At 43.4% G+C, this 15,098-nt stretch overlaps 1 protein-coding gene across 1 annotated transcript in view; it reads left to right on the top strand.

Moving 5' to 3' along the window:
• JPH1 (junctophilin 1) overlaps positions 1–15,098 on the top strand; it is a 550,873-nt gene that overhangs the window by 461,076 nt on the left and 74,699 nt on the right. The gene's annotated exons all lie outside the window — the stretch shown is intronic.

Raw genomic sequence — 15,098 nt, forward strand, 5'->3', positions numbered from 1 at the left:
TCAAACGACGACGAGCATGCTAATGTAACTGGGGTACTGCCAGACCAAAGTCATCCATGCTACAAGATTGGGCAAGAACTGTTAAGTGCCTACAAGTAGGCTGGCCTTCTTTTCTTGAATGGCCACTTCCCGGATGACATCCCACCATCATGGACTAGGTCAACAGATAAAACGGTCTCCTATTTGGACCACTCCATGGCAAACTGTTCCTTATATATACACAGTGTCATGGATTTTAGAATCACACATCAACCAGAGTGTGATCATCACCCCTAAACTACATGGACTGGTGTTGATAAGAGCAAAAATAACAATATGTTTGGTGCCGCTGTAGAGATCTTAAAAGCTACTGCTACTAAGAAGCCCAACTCGATATCAGCTTTGGAATGTTTTACCAACTGTCTGTTACCTAAATACCCAGCCAAAAGCTTGAATATGGGGGCGCGCAATGTGTGTCAAGAGAGCCTATTATGCCGAGGTCGAGTCAACTGATTAGATCCAAAATTGGCAGAAATCTCAGGCAATTATGGCATGTTACCCATATCTCTAGACACTGAAGGTTCACTCCCATCTAATAGCTAATCAGAAGATTGGAACGGTCTCATCTCAATTAAAAAACAATTAGTAAAAATGTCACTACACTGTGCTATCATGACTGAATATCTAAGCGCTAACATCTGCCCGAATGGCTTGGTGGTGGCTAACCTACCACGTATTGTTCTTGAACATGCTATATTTTTTAAAGAATGGTCCCAGGTAGCCTGGAAATGCACCAGGGACTGATTGGTACTGATTATCTGCACAGCAAAACGCCTGGCTAATGCTCTGATCATTAAGATAAATTTCGCTGAAGGAGCCTTAAGAACTAGTATCCATGGACCATCTTCAAAAACGAAACTAGCAGAAATCAACAATGATATTACAGAGAAGAGGGAATATCTGACCAAACAAAAAAAATAACAAAATTACAAATAGACATTAAAAAATTAAACAAAGAGAACATCTCCTGCTATCTAAAAGCTGTTTATGTCCACAATACAGGCGATATCTCATCAGATGAGAGCCTACCCTCCTGGAGTAGGAAAAGATCCTTTAACAGCAACTCCAGCACGGAAAGCTGGAACAGTGACCAGAATAGTCCTCCCCCACACCAACAATATGTATATGGAATGATGCCCTTCCAGGGTCTACCAATATGGTAGCACCCAATGTTTCCTCAGGGACCACACCGTCCATTCCAAACTCCATACATTCCTTCCTTTTTAGACTGAGGTTGGGGCAGAGGGAGAGGAAGAAGAGGGCAGCAGAAACAGGTACAGTGGCAGGAACCTCTACTACCCCAGATGGTACTATGGAGTGACTCAGGGAAAAGAAATCACTTACAAATCTTTCACTCGGAGAACTCACAGAAACTGAAGTTAAAGTCTTACAGAAGAGATTTGGCTTTGTTCCAACACCCAAGATTGACAATTTCCAGAGGAATTGCGAGAAATGTCTCAAAGCATTCTATCATGACAAACTAGCATTAGCACAAACGTATTCAGGTCTGCACAATCCGTCCACTTTTACGCCACACGTAGCCATGATACCACATGAACTAGTGACCTTTGAACAAGCTGTCCTAAAGGAGATAGGGAATTACTATAACACACAGAATTTCCACAATATGTCCAAAAATTAACACGAAGCATTTAGAGAATTGGCCAATGACAAACAGATCACAATAAAGCAAGCAGGAAAAGGTGGTGCAACAGTAATTATGTCCACCACTGATTATGAGAATGAATGTGTACATCAACTTGCTGACCACAAGTATTACACATCTGATCACACGGGATCCAACAATGAGGCTAAAACACAGATAATCATCATGGTATCTTCTGCTGAAACATAGGGATGGATCTCTAAGAACGAAGCAGGCTTCCTTGTGAACAAAGACCCGAGGGTCCCATACTTTTACACCCTTCCAAAGATTTATGAGGGGGATTTCCCCACTTCCAAGCAGACCCATAGTTTTTAGAGTTAAAGTCCCTTTTGGAACCATTCTCCAAGTTCTGTGACTATTGTATGCAACCATATGTTAAAAAAAAAACTCCATCATATATACAAGACACAAGAGATATATTGAATACAATTGAATCCACTACTGGCACATGCCAGCTAGACCTACTAGTCACCTTGGATGTGGAATCACTTTATACAAATATACTACAAACAGACACATTGGAGGTACAGGGATGTGGAATTCCTATCACCCAACGCCCAGAGCATATTGTTTGAGGTCAAGGGCAACCCGTTTTCATGTGTATTTTGTCCTTTGGACAAGTAGACCCAACCCCCTTCAGCACAAACCCTTTAGCTGCCAGTTTGCAGTACCACATTATGGATCAGGGAAGGCCACCGTCTGCAATTAAGGTAATATTTGTGTCCCTATGTTAATGCTGTTCAAACTTGTACAGGGCTCGAAAAATCTGAAAAATTGTACTAATACTGCAGGTCTAGTACCTTGAAAAATCTCCTCGACCTAACAGTAACCTACTTGACCTCCGTTTCTGAAAGCGGAGCAAATGTGACAAGATAACAAGATTTAAAGGCATCTTTATTGCTCATTTGCTTTGTGAGCAATAAAAAGTCCTTTAAATCTTGTTATCTTGTCACATTTGCTCCATTTTCAAATACGGGGACAAAAGTTAGTATGTTTTGGGCGAGTAGGACCTAAAAATACCTCGACCTCATAAAATTTACCTCTCAAATGCGAGCGGTCAAGTGGATTTGTTGAGCCCTGTTTTATTTATGGTTCCTTAATTGAGAGTCTTTGTTATTAGGGTGAGCACTCTAAGTAAATGTTGTAAGCTCTGACCGCACTACTGACAGTGGTTCCAGGATAAAAATGTGTACACATGTTTTTAAAGTTTAGCAATATGAGGCTATGTAGAATTCTCCCTGATCTGATGCAAGTATTTGCAGAAGCCTGAAAGCAAGATTGATGATTATTTGCTTCCAAAATAAAATGTTCATAAAAAAACGAAAGCAGGAAAAAAACATTTTGCTAAACTACTGTAAAATTTCAGGTACTATTTCTTTGCAGCATCATTTAGTAACATGTGTTGATGCATGCTAGTATTTCTCAAAAATTTTAATAATGGAAAATCAGTGTAACAAGTCCCAATAAGATTATGGGAAACAAAAATAAACAAGCATTGGCAAAGCGAGTAGATATGAAATCGGTGGTCAGCTTTTTAGTTTTGTCAATGTGTGACTTGTTTTGGCATGGTTTTTGTAAAACCTTATTGATGTGGGAGCTGCCGGGCCCTCACCATTATAACAAACATTGGTAAAAGCTAAAATTGTTTTTGGTCTCAAAAAGCACACACTGTCACAGTAGTCACGAACACTGAACAAAACTACTTTGTGTGCTGATATGCTGCTTGTGAAAGAGCAGAATGCTGTCACTCACTGTGAAGCCAGCTGATGCAGTGAGACAGAATTTTAATAAACATAAATGGTCACGTTCAACGCCAGTCCAAATTAGGGGCCCAATTATTAAAGAAAGTCTCAAAAGTGCACACATGGTATATGTGGTTGCATTAAATGCATCTATACGGCTTTCGTGAACTCCCAAGAATTTACAGAAGTAGGACAAGAGATAGTACTCCTAGAAAGTCACGGCCGGCATGACTCGTGGGTGTGGGGGACGCCCGGGTAGGGGAGGGTCGCCCAGGGATGGGGCGGGTTAATTACATTTTAATAAAACATTGTAAACTTACCTTCGCCTCCGGTCCCAGACTCCTGCTTCGCGTCTCCTCTCTCTGCTCACAGGAAGCAGAAGCAGGCAGCCTCGCTCTCCTCCCCTAAGACAATCACAAAGCTGCAATGGCAGCATTGTGATTGGCTAGGACGCCTTCCGTATAGGCGTCTATGGGGAGGCGGGTTTCTCCATGCAGGCTGCATGTAGCCTACATGGAGAAAACGGGAGAGTGCCCATGACTGGCGTGGTCGGCCCTGGGGCCGACCAATCAGCGCCCATAACATTGGGGTAGTCACTCCTCTCTTACCCGCCCACCCTCAACCAAACACTTCTTGTGCTTTCTTGCAGTGCAAGAAGCCAAAACGTAAAATGGTATTCATACCATTTTACATTTCTGCTTCTCGCACTGCTAGAAAGCAGTGGGGCGACGCTACCATGCCCACATGGAGGAGCCGCCCCTGCTCCTGGAAAATATTTGTAAACTGCATTTTAGCATGAGAAAATGTGCCTGTGTAGATTTGCTCATGCGAAAATCTGAGTGTTTGCAAGTTCACTTTCCCTCCAACCACTTTTCCCCCCCAACTCTGGAAGAAGGTTTACGCCTGCTATTGTCAGGAGTAAATTTCCAACATTTCTCAGTATGGGAAAAGATTAGAATAGTGTTGTTGAAAACCCTGGGAGGGGCAAGATGGCGGCCGCTTAGGACGGCTGGGAAGCAGTGGGGCCGGGGAGATCTAGGCTTGCGATGACATGACAGCCGGGCTTTGACCGCACATCATCATTCAGCATACCGCTCAGGGACTAACACACGAGCAGAAGATCAGCGGTCTGTTGGAGGTCATTGGAAAACTAGCTATCAAAAAAACGCCGTATGCCCCTTACCTGCTGCCGCCGGCTGCTCAGGCGGCTTCTATGGGAACCTGCACAAGCTGCGGGGAAGCTCACGTCGGGAAGCGTGTCAGCAGCCGGACTGCTCGCACAGCTGATCGAGCAAGCGCTGCGGAGTTCTCGCAGCGGTCGGAGTTTGTTGGCGGAGAAGCAGCAGAAGCGGCAGAGGCTCTGGGAAAACAAAGCAAGAGCGCACCAAAAGACAGAGGAGACGGAGGAGAGCAAACGAAGCACCCTGGAGGCGGAGTTGATCGAAGACAAGACTGGGAGCACAGCGCGCGGTAAGGAGCAGTTTGGGGACAAGGAGAGGAGGAGGGAAATCATGGCTCCCAAACAGAGTGCTAGCTCCAAAGCTGCTGCAAGGAGGAAAGCTGCAGCTGAGCAGGCTGAGGCAGCGGCTGAGAGGGAGGCAGATGGCAATAGAAAAAAAAAGCTAAACTCCCCTATTAAGAAAATGGTGCAAACACATGGGGCAGTTAAGAGTAATCATGGCACTACCCCGATCTCGGATATTTTTCAAAAACTTAGTAAGGACAAAGACTTTGATGAGGTCAGCAATGGGGTATTGGAAGGAGGCAGCAACCCTAAAGGAACTGTTCTGGCCGCAGAGAATGTTGAGAATACAGAGATTCTGACGGATATACCTCCACAGCTTGTTGATCTCACAAACATAGAGGAGGACAGCAAAGATAAAACTGGCTCAGCCGAAGAGACGGAAAATAATACTACCTTGTCCCCGAAACCAGAAGCAGAAGCTGATAAACCCCCTCTAGCGCTGGTAGAGGTGCCAGGAGAAGAAGAGGCCGGCGAGAGCACAGGGGACAAGAAGGAGGCCCCCAGTGAAGCTTTCTTCTCAGTCTCCGAGGGGGGGGAATGGTCGGACGAAGATGATGACAGTTTGGAGCAAGAGATTAGTGGCTCAGCTACCGACAGTGAACCAGAGAAGGAAGATCTAAGTCCGCCGACAACAGCAGTAAAACATGCTACGGGTTCAAAAACACAAGGAGAGAAATGTGAACACTCTACTGTTAATTCTCTGTGGGAGAGCCCTGGAGGGGAAACAGCACAGATGTCTCTCCTGGAGGTGATACATCAGGAAATAATCGCGCACAGGGAAGAGGCCCGACAGAAGAGCCGTAAATCACAGGCTGCAGTCAGGAAAATACAAGGAGCAGTCAGAAAGTTGGCTAAGGTGTGTGTGAATCTGGGAGAACGAGTCAGCAACCTGGAAGAAAGAGTTGTGTCAACGGAAGCAGAGGCGGCAGCTGCCACCAGCAAGGTTGATTTAAAGGGAGAGCAGCTGACAGATGTGCAATGGAAACTGGAGGCTTTGGAAAATAGATCTTGGCAGAATAACCTGCGGGTGTTGGGGATACCGGAGGGATCTGAAGATTTGGATATGAGAGCCTTTGTGGTAAAATTGTTTGAACAAGCCTTCACGGAGCTAAAGGGGTGGGATTGGGCGAAGGAGATTCAGAGGGCACATCGTATCCCCTTCAAAATTAACAAAAATGCTAAGGAAGGTGATAAGCCCAGAGCAATCTTAATATTTCTTGGTAACTACAACCTGAGGCAGGCAATTTCGGATAAGGCAAGACCGGACCGGAAAAAAAATTGTGATGGCTTCTCCTTTTTTGTTCGCCCAGACTTCTGCCGTGTTACTGTGGAGAGACGCTGGAGATTAAGACAGTTGATAAAACCGTTTCAAGACAAGGGTATGCAGGCATACTTAATTAATCCGGCTCAGTTGAAAATAATCAACGGTGGGAGAACCTTGTACTTCTCCTCTGAAGTGAAAGCAAAGGAATATCTGGACACATAAGGGGTTTAGCTTAGCCAGTAATGGTAGATATAATCAATTTCTAAATCAGCTGAAATAGGAAACAGTGATAACAAGTTTGCTGTGGTGTGCTGTGGGGTGCTGTGTTGGGTAGGGTGATGTGTAAAATAGTGGAAAAAGGTGTCACAGATATTATTGTGGGTATTCAGAATTCTCCCCGGTTATCACTGCGATCCATCACGTGCACAGACCAGTGGGTCTGAGCGCCTCTGAAAAGGGGGGTGGCTGGGGGGCTTGGGTGGTGTGGGGGGGGAATGGGAGGGGTTGAGGGAGGGGAAAGGGAAGAAGGGAGGAGGGAGGTGGGGGGAAGAGAGGGAGGAGAGGGAGCTGTGGGGGGGGAAAAACATTAAAAAAATTTGAGATGGAAAAGGGTTCGATGTTGGTATACTGTAGAGTCATGGATAACAGTCAGGTCAGACGTAGACATTTTGTCAATAATGTCAAACATTAAGATATGCACTATTAATGTAGGGGGGTTAAATGATTGGAAGAAACGGCAGAGGTTGAGCCACTTTGCCAAATTTAATAATATAGACATATTGTGTATTCAAGAGACCCACTTACCCTGGGATAAAAGGAAGCTACTGAATATGCACGGATATACTATGTTGGGATGCTCGTCACAATCAACTACAACCAGGGGGGTGGCTATTATGGGGAAATGCAATTTTGGGGGGGTAAGGCGTACTAAAACGGATGGCTCCGGCAGATGGGTTCTGGTTGAATTGAATCTGGGTATCACACTGTGTGTGATATATGGGCCTAATGAAGATGAGCCGGTAGTATTTGATGAGTTGGAAGAGGAGCTAGCTAACTGGGCTACCCCGTTGGTACTGTGTGGGGATATGAATATATCGGCTGATTGGAAGCAGGGAGGTAAATATACAGGCCGAAAACACAAGGTCGATAGGGCTTTAGGCTCCCTACTACAGTCGCATGGCCTGATCGATGTATGGGGGGAAAAGCTACCTGCGGATCAAGGCTTTACTTATTTTTCACATCCAGCTCAAAAATACTCTAAGCTGGATTATTTCTTTGTCTCAACGGGGGAGATATGTAAGGTCAAAATCACCAAATTACCAAAAATAGTCTCGGATCACAACCCTCTGATATTGACATATAAAGTGCATAATATCCCTAGGAGTGTAACCAAGTGGACATTTGAAAGTAAACTGTTAAACGATGACAGGTTTGTTAAACATCTTAAACAGTGGGCAAAGGAGTTTTTCGACATAAATAGATATAGCACATCCCGAAACGGAGTCTGGGAAGCCTTTAAGGCAGCTTTAAGAGGCGAGACGATCAGTTGCTCTGCCAGGTTAAGGAAGGAAGACAGAGGTAAAGTGGAGATGCTTATTTCTGAGTTGGCAGTTTCAGAGAATCTGCATATAGTGGAAATAGGATCAGGTAAGGATGGTAGTCAAACCGCTAGAACTATGGCCTTGATTAGGGGAGATATCCTAAAAGTCGTCACGCAAAGGGAGACAAGAGAATATCAGTCATCTCGTGCCAGACGTTATGAGACAGGGGAACAAGCTGGTAGAGCACTAGCGCTCCGCATAAGACAAGAAACTAACAAAAATAACATTCGCAAGATCAAAGATAATGGGGTTGAATATACGGACCCAAAAGAGATAATGGGTGTCTTTCAGAAATTCTATCAGAAATTATATGATCAGGAGACGGGATGGGTACCACCCAGGCAAGGGTCCGGATCTGTGTGTTCGGTTCTAGAGGATAGAGATAGCGACCAGTTGGAGAACGATATAACTCCAGATGAGATAAGGACTGCATTACAGGACTTAGCTGCAGGTAAAGCCGCGGGACCAGACGGGATACCTATGGAAGTATATAAGACCTTAGCGGATGAAATCCTCCCGTTGTTGGTAGATCTTTTTAACGGAGTAATTTGTTCTGGGAAAATCCCTGACTCCTGGAAACAGACCAATATTGTGGTGTTTCTTAAAAAGGGTAAACCTGAGGAAAATCCGGGCTCTTATCGGCCAATATCGCTGATAAATGCCGACACCAAACTGTATTCCAAGGTGTGGGCTAAGAGGCTGGGGGAGATCATCGGACAGCTTGTTTCCCCGTGGCAGCATGGGTTCGTCCCAGGGAGAGGCACCACAGATCACACCTCTCGCGCGATCTCGCTATTTGATGCAATTGCTGCCACGGGGGGAGAAATGGCCATGCTCCTCCTTGACGCTGAAAAAGCCTTCGACCGTGTGGTTTGGGAATTTATGTGGGAAGTTTTGGACAGTAGAGGTTTCGGAGAGAAGTGCAAGAAAGCAATAAAGGCTATGTATTCTGATCCGGTAGCCAGAATTGTGACTATGGGCCTACAGTCGGAGGAGGTGATAATTAGAAGAGGAACCCGCCAGGGATGCCCTTGCTCCCCTCTCCTTTTCTCACTTTATATAGATCCCTTGATCAGGGAAATTTTAGCCTCAGATAAAATCTCCCCCGTTATACTAAATGGCCATACCACCAAATTATTGGCATATGCGGATGATCTGGCAGTTGTCACCACCAATCCGCAGACGGCTATAGAGGAACTAAGTCAACTGGCAAAAGCATTTGGAATCCGCTCTGGGTATAAGCTAAATGAAGAAAAAACTATAATAATTAGCACTAATAATATCCATAAAATCGACCAGAGGTATGTGGAGTCTGCAGTTTATCTCGGGGTGAGAATTAACGCAAATGTGGAGAAAATTATACAAGAAAATTATGTTCCCTTGATCGATGCAATTGATAAAGAATTGAGAAGAATAGATGTTTTACACTTATCCTTGATTGGTAGGGTGAACATGTTAAAGATGTCAATGTTTCCGAGAATATTGTATTTATTCCGTGCCATACCTTTGCTAGTAGAAGAAGGTCTTTTGAAGAAAATGGAAGCAGTCTTCTCCCAATTTGTGTGGCAATATGGGAAAATTCGCCGATCCTTAGCTCGACTATCAGCTCCACTGGAGGGAGGGGGACTGTCCGCGCCAAACCTGAGGCTCTACCACTGGGTGTGTTTAATGATGCAAATGAATATTTTGTTCAAACAGGTTAGTATGGATGGGCTGATAGTTACGGGTAGAACCCCCACCATATATGAACTGTTAGTAGGGGGGAAGGCAGTGGGGCTTCTAACACGAGAAATAAACCGTAGGTATTTTAAACGGAGTAAAAGTAGGGTGATGCTCAGCGCCTGGGACACCTGGAAGTCAATAATGAGGTTCCTGAAGATTCCAAAGATTAACAGTATACTGGATTTGTGGCGGTCAAATGCGTTTGTTCACCTCGGACAGAATAGTAATAGTAGGCTATGGAAGGAACTGGGTGTTAGATGTTTGGGGGATGTCATGATTGAGGATGAATTATTGGGATTTGACATACTTCAGCAAAAGTTTGGTATACCTGCTGGTCAATGGTTCCTATATAGACAACTAGAGCAAACAGTTAAGTCAATTAGACCCAGGATGTTTATTCAGGAGTCTAATGTATTTGTGAACTATCTAAGGAATGGTGGAAAGAAGATTAAAATTGGGTATAGTTATCTTCTGCCGGGTCTGGGGATGACATCGGACAAATCGAATCCGATTGGGCAGAAAGAATTGGGGATCCGGATATAGATATAGACTATGCCTTAGCACTGAATAAGAAAATACTAAGAGCTTCAAACTTAAAGGCACAGCATTACAAGACTATTTTTAATTTATATTATACGCCAGCCAAATTGTTTAAGTGGGGCAAGAGAGAAAACGAAAAGTGCCCCAGGTGTAACCAAGGCCCGGCAGATTTACCCCACATGTTTTATAAATGTCAGAATCTTACCCCAGTCTTCAAAGAAACTGAAAGGTTTTTAACGGGGCTGCTAGAGCTTCAGATAACTCTATCCCCTACTATGGTCTTGATTGGTAGAGACGAAAATCTAAAATTGGAGTATGAAGCCGAAGCTTTCATCTTTCTTTGTATGGCTGTTTTTAGAATTTTAATTTCGGCCGGCTGGAAAGACCCTGTAGCCCCTACATTCCCGATGTGGCTAACTAGACTCCTCGGGATCCATAACATAGAGGAATGCTTGTACGATTTTAAAGGAAAGAGGTCGAAAGAATTCGGTAAGAACATTTGGGCTCCTCTTAGGAAATGGAGAGAAATCAGATGAACAAGAGGTTACAGGTCTCGGGTGACGCTGAGCGCATTCCAGCGTATGCTTTTTCCCGAAAATGTTTTATCTCTCCTACGATTGTATTTATAAGATGTATACTGTATTTTCAATGTCTGATTTTATCCTGTTGATCATTGTACTAATGTAGTAATGTATTTTGTTGATACCCGCTACCATCTCAATTTAATAAAAAAAAAAAAAAAATGTTGTTGAAAACCCTTAAAACATGCAAGTTAGTATATTTGTACAGACTCAAAAGGGCATTCTGACCCTGGAACTATTTCTTACCACTATCTTCAGCCCCAGTATGTAGATCTGCGGAAACGTGGCAATACAAGGGGATTAAAAGTATTCAAACTCTTCTACAGTATGAGCCCTGGCATAATCAGAGAGGCTATATCAGAGCTCTTATATAATGAGACTGCTGCCATAATTTGACACCACACTACATGGCACCAAAGGGACAAGTAGATTTTGTTACAGGACAAATAGATTTCTTAAATTCCACACCCCTGAGGTAATAGACACCATCTTTGGAGAGTGGACGTTCCCTTCTCCCATTAAATTTATCATGGAATGCGCATGGGTGGCCTTCACGGAAAATGTCTTTCAATATGGGACACAACTATACCAACAGACACATGGTACTTTCATGGGAAGTACCTTTGTCCCAAGTCTAGCATGTCTCTATATGTCACATTTTGAAGAACCATTCATTAATTCCAGAGAACCTGTACAGACCTAACATCCTTCTTTGGTGGTGCTATATAGATGATATACTCATGTTTTGGAAAGGGGACTCAGATACTTGCGAGACATTTTGCGCCTCGGTCAACACCTTAAACATCTACCTGAAATTTTCAAAAACAATCAATGAGAAGGAACAACAATTCCTGGATCTTTTGATTCAGAAGAAAGACAACAAGCTAGTAGTAAGCTCATATAAAAAATCTACAGACCGGAATAGCCTTCTACTTTACAATAGCCACCATCCAAAATCCCCGTGCAACAACCCACCATATGGACAGTTTCTGCGCCTGCGACGCAATTGCAACAGACTAAAGGATTTTAATACACAGGCACAAAAGCTGGATGTAGATTTGGAATCAAGACAATACCCTAGTCAATGTGTAAAAACAACACGTAAACGGGCTAGGAATTGTAACAGAGAGGCGTTCCTAGAGCCAAGCACTAGACAACAAGACAACTCTAATATGTGGCACTACTTACACACCCCAGTCAAATAAGATACTCAGAATAATTAAGAAACAATGGAAAATCTTACAAACTGGGCAACTATCCTTCCACCACCTAGGTTTGCATTTAAACAAACTACTAATCTGAAGGACATGCTAATACGCACATGCCCACAAGACCATAAGGGTTCAGACTGGAGATTATTATGGGATTTACCCCCTCTAAAAGGACAATTCCCATATGGATCATGTGTCACCTGTACTTTCACAGAAAGCTCTAGAGAGATACCTTTGAAGACAAATTGAATGTGGACACAAAAATCACACACCAATTGCAACACAAAAAACGGTGTCTTTATCACTTGTCCCTGTGGTAAACCATACATAAGGATGACCACACGGCCTGTAAAATTGAGAATAAAATAACATTGTAGCACTATACACTGCAAGAAAGCCAATACAAAAATTAGCACATATTTCCTCACTGAGGCACACACTGCAGAGGATATACGATGGACTTTGCTAGAAGCATACCTGAACATGAACCAGCATTCCCTCTTTTGAAGGGAACAACAATGGGTATTCCGCCTTTAATCGAACATCATTGAGCTCCATGATGAAATTCATTGTCACGAAATATAAATTAGATCACAGTTAGTGAGTGACACATATATGTTTACATTATCATCCTCAATCACAGAATAAGCAATTGTTCAAAGGAAAACATTTCTTTGAATCACTACTTGAAACCATGTCATGTCTTCAAAATTGAAGTGTTTTTATGTCAATCTGACTATTAAAACTAAGATAGACTGGACTGACGATGTTAGCCCACATTGACTTCACAGATTCGTGCCCCCTTGTTAAAATGGCCGCCCTGTTGACACATATATAGAAGAGAATATTCCTTTCCCATTAGAAATAAAAAACAGACCCGAACGCCCGACCCGAGTGTTTCTGCTCTAGTGGTTAAAACCAGACTTCATCTGCACGAGACACACCTGTTTCCAATTAACTCTGATAGGAGACAGGTTAAATACTGGGGACTCACCGCACCCTGCACTTTCGAGGTTGCTGGTGGGAGTAGGTCTTCCAGTGTGCTGATATACTGGAGTTCGGAAGTTCGGCACAACCATTCGATTTTTCCAATAGAGTGACATGCAATTTATCTGCTCGCTCGCCACATCATTAACACTGGTCAACTGCCCCTGTACTTTGATATTTTATAGCACGCTTATAAGCGTGTAACCAGGTAAAATACTCGAGGAGTCCTGATTTATACCCTCAGTCAGTATGTTTCCTCACTGATCAACAGTGTATGTTGGAATTTCATAATATATGTTTTATGTTCCATATGGTGATGGTCATTTGGACTTATTAATTTATGGGACACATGATGGAGTGAACATGAACATGTGAGGATGCTTTGGTGTCTCAAATTGTCAATTTTATGACAATAGTGAAAGTGTGATGTCATAATTTTGTCTGCACAAAAGGTCTTCTTAAAAATTGAATTACCTAAATTGATACATCGAGAAGTATAGGGGTCTGGGAGTAACACAAATTAACTCATATATCGAAAACACCAGTCACTGTGTAGTTTAGATTTTTATTGTCTTGGAGAAAAGCCACTTGATCATTCACATGACTAAATTAGGCTTGAAAATTTCTTTCCCACTCTTTCACATATTTACTTAACCCCTTCGGTGCTCATGACGAGCTCAGCTCGTCATGGCATATACCTCTCAGGTGCTCATGACGAGCTCAGCTCGTCATGACCACATCCATTTTGGTTGCTGTCCAGCACAGCAGGGGAATAGCTCTAGCAGCCATGTGGTTAAAATACACCAATCTACTATTTTACCCACACTTCACCATTCAGCTTATAAAAAGATCTCCAGTAAAAAGCCCCCATTGAGGGTGCCCGCCAGGCATTGCAGTGCCGGCCCCACGTGATGCAAACGCCCAGTGATAAAGCATGACACCCATCTAGGTGTGTGAGGACATTTGTTCCTACAGAGTAATGTTCCCTACAGACTCTGTTGAACTTAACTGATCTAAGCAGACAAATCTGTACTTACTTGGAACTGTAAGGAACTGGGTCCCTCCCTATATATATATATATATATATATCAAGAGAGAGGGACCCGGAGCGCACATATATATATATATATTTATATAGATGGAGCACGGACCACAGGATTAGTGCAGGTACGTTTTTTTATTCCGTTTGAACAGCAGCCATAACAGGTTTCAATACCTTAGGACCTTGATCACATCTATACATATATTAAACTCCTACACGCATCAAAGTAAAAACACGTGTGGAAGTTTTGGAAACTGGTTAATGAATCCGAAAAAGGTACAAGGGAAGCAAACAATGCTAACATCTGGCAGGATGCCTGAACAGAGTACTTGAAGTCACAATTTACAGGGTGCTCTACTTGTTTAGTTTCTACAGAGCCACCCTCACAATACTCCCAGGTGGCGAGTTCTGCCTGTGCCCGCATCATTACTTGGCCGCAATAATAACTAAGAATATTGAGAATTGCTGATCTAAATGCACTCCTGGTCAGAATGGTATCCCCCAAGCTCTCTTCAAACAAAATATACCTGTATGGGCAAGGTTTCTGGCGATGATGTTTGGCATCGTATTAGCTGGTGGGATCATTCCAGGTAGCTGAAGGGACTCAACCATCCATCCACTCTTCAAAGGAGGATCAGCCTTGTCCCGAAGTAGCTACTGTCTGATAGCACTTTTGGACATAGACCTCAAATACTTTACATCATTGCTGCTTCAAGATCTATCGGCATGGGTGCTTGAAGCAGGCAGGCTGCCCCTAAACCAGATGGGATTCACAAAGAGCCAAGGGATGCTTTACAATTTGCTGGCTGCAGGTCAGTTCATGAGAGGAGCAAACGATATCCGAACACAGCTATATCTGTGCTTTGTCGATTTCAAATCAGCTTTTTATCTGTCCCGGGGTCAAGCAGTGGGCAACACTTCAGCATTTGGGGATCCTGCATGACCTTCTGAGGGCAATAAAGCTGCTCTACACAAATACTTGAGTTAAGGTCAGAGACAGAACCCATTTGTCAAGGAAGTTGAGGAAATTGATTGGCCTAAAATTAGGGTGCATTTTCTCCCCCTCCTATTCAGACTATACATCTTGGATCTCTCTCATCTCTTGATTAGTTGACATCTCATGGCCCTAGGCTTGGTGGTCTTCCACTGTCAAATATCCTGTATGCAGATGACCCGCT

This window comes from Lissotriton helveticus, chromosome 4_1 (assembly GCF_964261635.1).
Source record: "Lissotriton helveticus chromosome 4_1, aLisHel1.1, whole genome shotgun sequence".
NCBI lineage: Eukaryota > Metazoa > Chordata > Amphibia > Caudata > Salamandridae > Lissotriton > Lissotriton helveticus.